Below are 4,961 nucleotides of genomic sequence, written 5' to 3' on the forward strand. Positions count from 1 at the left end.
TCTTCTATTATCGGGTGTCAAATCTGGTTGTGTCACCCCACTTGCAATAAAATTCACATAATATGCATACCACGGAGCTTCGTTTGAGGTAATTGCCAATAACTGCTCATAAGGAAATGTTTCTTTGATTGACCCTCGTTCAGCTACATGGCTCCGATTTTCTAATCTGGACAAGTGATCATCCACTTAATTTTCTGTCCCTTTTCGATCTCGGATCTCTAAGTCAAATTCTTGCAAGAGGAGGACCCAACGAATCAGCCTCGGCTTGGCATATTTCTTTTCAAACAAGTATCTGATAGCTGAATGATCTGTGTAGACGATGACTTTGGTCCCCACTAGATAGGATTTGAACTTATCAAACGCCCACACCACTGCAAGGACCGCTTTTTCTGTAATTGTGTAGTTCATCTGGGCTGGATTCAGAGTTTTGCTCGTATAGTAAATGGAGTGAAAGATTTTATTTCTCCTTTGCCCTAAAACAGCTCCAATAGCTATGTCACTCGCATCGCACATCAACTCAAATGGTTGCTCCCAATCCGAAGCAATGATAATTGGTGCAGTCACTAACCTTCCCTTCAGCCCCTCAAATGCTTTCAGACAGGCATCATCAAACTTGAAAGGAACATTTTTCTCAAGAAGCCTGCACAAAGGAGAAGCAATTTTCAAAAAATCTTCAATGAAACGACGATAAAAACCTGCATGGCCCAAGAAACTGCGAATGCCTTTGACTGATGTCGGGGGGGGGGGGGCAATTTTTCAATTGCCTCCACCTTCGCTTTGTCCACCTGCAAACCATTTTTGGACACCTTATTCCCCAAGACTATACCTTCACGTACCATGAAATGGCACTTTTCCCAATTTAGCACCAGGTTCGTCTCTTCGCATCTAGCAAACACTTTATCAAGATTCATTAAACAATTATCAAAAGAGCACCCAAACACGGAAAAATCATCCATGAACACTTCTACAAATATTTCAACCATGTCAGTAAAAATAGTCATCATACACCATTGAAAAGTCGCAGGTGCATTACAGAGACCAAAGGGCAATCTCTTGAACGCATATGTGCCATACGAACACGTAAATGTGGTTTTATCTTGGTCCTATGGGGCTATAGCAATCTGATTATACCCCGAATAACCATCTAAGAAACAATAGTATTCATTGCCAGCTAATCTATCAAGCATTTGATCAATAAAGGGGAGGGGGAAGTGGTCCTTTCAGGTGGCATTGTTCAATTTTCTATAATCTATGCAAATCCTCCACCCAATGACAGTTCTTGTGGGATTAAGTCATTATTTTCATTAACCACTACAGTCATACCCCTTTTCTTAGGTACACATTGAACGAGGCTTACCCATTTGCTATCCGAGATTGGAAATACAATACCTGCATCAAGCCACTTAATCACTTCTTTTCTTACCACATCTTTCATGATTGGATTTAGTCGGCATTGTTGCTCTATACTTGGCTTGTGTCTGTCCTCCATGAGGATTTTATGCATGCAAAAAGCTGGACTAATGCCCTTAATGTTAGACATTGTCCACACAAGTGCTTGTTTGTGCTCACGTAGCACTCTCAGCAGCTTCTCTTCTTGCAATTTAGACAAGTCAGAAGAAACAATAATAGGTAAAGTGTCAGAATCAACCAAATAAGCATATTGAAGGTGAGGAGGCAGGGGTTTTAGCTTCAATTTTGGAGCCTCTTCAATTGACGGCTTTGGAGGAGGCCCATTTGGCCTATTCAGGGGCTCAAAGGGGTGTATCCCCTGCATGTAAGCACAAGATGCATCTAGGACATGCATCATCTCCTCAACCTCATCATCAATCTCTAAGCTATCGAACAACATAAGTGTTTTCCCTAGAGAATCGTCTAGATATACACTCGTGTCAAGAATTTTCTCATCCACCTCCACAACAGATATCATTGAGAGCTCCTCATAGTGGCAGGGAAGTTAGATTGCTTTGTAAACATTAAAGACTGCTTCCTCGTCATCCACCCAAAATTATTTTTCCCTCTCTCACTTTAATAATTGCATCACCAGTAGCCAAGAGAGGTCGCCCCAATATGATTGGAACCAGTTTATCAGCCTCATAATCTAGGATAATGAAGTCCGTAGGGAAGATAAATTTCCCAATTTGCAGCAACACATCTTCAATCACCCCCTCAGGGTGTGCTATCGACCTATCAGCCAGCTGTAATATCACAGTAGTTGGTCTTGGAGCTCCCAGACCCAATTGTTTGAACAAGGATAAGGGCATCAGATTTATGCTTGCCCCCAAATCGCAAAGAGCACGACCCACATCAATATTACCAATTCGCACCGGGATGGTGAAGCTGCCAGGATCTTTAAGCTTTTGAGGGAGCTTGTTTTGAACCCTTAAAGTGCACTCCTCAGTAAGTGCAACTGTCTCAAATTCAGTCAATCTTCTTTTGTGAGCCACTATATCTTTTATGTACTTAGCATACTTTGGAATTTCATGAAGTACATCCACCAGCGGAATATTTAATTGAACCTGGCTCAACATAGGGAGAAATTTGCTGAACATGCGATCATCATTCTTTTTCTGCAATCTCTGGGGGAAAGGTGGTGGTGGCCTTGCAGTCTCCACTGGCTCTAGAGTTGCATCCTTTTTCTTTGATTCATGTGTCGCCTTAGGAATCAACTCCCCCTCAGGTATGGGCTTGTTTTTTCTCTTCTTTGGCACTTCCTCTAGTTCCCTCCCATTTCTGAGTATAACTGCATTCACTTGAGGGTTCTTCTCTGTATCACTGGGGAGAGCGCCTGTAGGTCTAGTATTTTGATTTGTCGCTAACTGCCCCATTTTCCTCTCAAGATTTCTGAAATCGGTCCTGAGTTGTTGATTGTCAAGTAACAACTTCTTTAGCAAATCATTTGTACTCTCTTCCATTTGTTGGGGTGGCTTCTGAGGTTGATTGAAATTTCCTTGGGGTCTATAATGATTCTGATTCGGCTGATTTTCACCCCATGAGAACTTGGGATGATTCTTCCAATTTGGATTGTAAGTGTTCCCATATTGGGCATGCTGATTCATTGGACCTCTGCTCTGTTGCCCCACATAGTATATGGATTCAGGATTCGTGGGGCACATGTCACTCATATGATTGTCGCCACATAGTTCGCAGCAAATAGACATTAGTTGTAAATGTTGCATCGGTTGTGTTTGCTGCATTGTCATTCTATTCATCTGATTTGCCAATTTTACCATATCGGCTCTCATTGTTGAAAAGTCATCAAGCTCAATCAACCCGGCTGCTTTCTATTTAATTGCCCTTCGTGAATCACCATCACCTTGCCAATTATGATCATTAGCAGTGAAGTTATTTAGCAAGAGTTCGATTTCACTGTACGGTCTAGCCATGCAACTACCCCCACAAGTTGAATCAAGATTCATCTTTGATGCATCATCTAGCCCATCAACAAAAGTGTGACCCAATACCTCATCAGTCTGACAATGATGTGGGCAGTCTCTGAGTAGCTTCTTGTATCTTTCCCATGCTTGACGAAGTGTCTCGCCATCCCGTTGTTCAAACCCAAGAATCTGACTCCTCAATGACTTTGTCTTCTTAGTGGGGAAAAACTTGATTAAGAATTTCCTTGCTAGATCATCCCAAGTGCGGATTGAGTTCGCGGGCTCCTTCTGCAACCATTCCTTAGCTTCCCCGAGTAGTGAAAAGGGGAAAAGTGTCAGCCTGACATAGTCCTTGAAAACGTTCGGATAATTGTAAGTGTCCATAATTTCCAAGAAATTCTGAATGTGCCTTTGCGGGTCTTCATGAGATAGAAACACATATTGCCATGTGGACTGAATCAGCTGCACCATGTATTGTTGGAGTTCAAAATGCCCTGTGATATCAGGCTTCACAATAGCCTGAGTCATATTAGCAAGACTGGGCCTTGCGGCTTCAATCATCGCACGCACTTCGTTACCTGCCATGTCTATCGGTTGTGGTTGAACTACGATGTCCAACTCTCCTTCTATTCTCGTTCTAGCTTCGACCTCTCTCCTCACTCTGTGAGGTGTTTGTTCAATTTCAGGATCAAGAAGAAGGAGATTGTTTGAGCTTCTACTCCTCCGCATTCTAGAGAAGAGCCCGTGTTAACACAAACAAGGTAAACTGAAAATTAAAACTTGAATAAATAACTAATAAAAGCTCAATTCAGTCAAGTAGCTAATTTCTAAGTCCCCGGCAACGGCACCAAAAACTTGTTGCGACCAAAAATACTCACGCAAAGACACATGATCATCAAGTAATAAAGTAGTGAGTAGAGTATCGTTCCCACGAAGACTTGTGATTAACTATTGACTGATTCAAACCCAGTTAACTTATCGATTCAAGAGATGTTTCACAAAATATAGAAGTAACTAATTTACTACCTAAAACTATCAAGCAATGAATTAACTAGAGATCAACCAAACAAATAACAATTTCGAGTAACAATCGGTAGGAGAGAATATTCCAGGGTCACGGGTTAACTAACAATCATGTTGTGTTCTTGGCTTCAGATAACTAATTAATTTATCTGGATTGTTGATTGATAGGGTTGATATTACTCATAAGAATCTGTCGAGTCCTTACTCGCCTATTCAAGTTAACTTAATGCTTATATGTCTATGGAATTAAGATTAACAAGAATGAATTTATAACTCCTGTATTTCAACCAAGCAAGGCAATTAGGTATATGTCTATCCTAATTGTGAATTTGTTCCCCGATGCCCAGGTTCAAGAACTTGCTCTATTTAATTTTATATGCAATCTAGAGTTCCCACTTTCGAGTTCAACTCTAAATACGTAGATAGTATCTCACTGTTAGCTACTCAACAAAACAATTAAGAACAAAATTAAATAAACAATCCAATATGATAAAATCAACTTCGTTAAATTAAACCTCAAACAACAACATTCATGTTTCACCCATGACCCTAAAACCATAGGTT

The sequence above is a fragment of the Nicotiana tabacum genome, chromosome 16 (assembly GCF_000715075.1).
Source record: "Nicotiana tabacum cultivar K326 chromosome 16, ASM71507v2, whole genome shotgun sequence".
In the NCBI taxonomy this organism is placed as follows: domain Eukaryota; kingdom Viridiplantae; phylum Streptophyta; class Magnoliopsida; order Solanales; family Solanaceae; genus Nicotiana; species Nicotiana tabacum.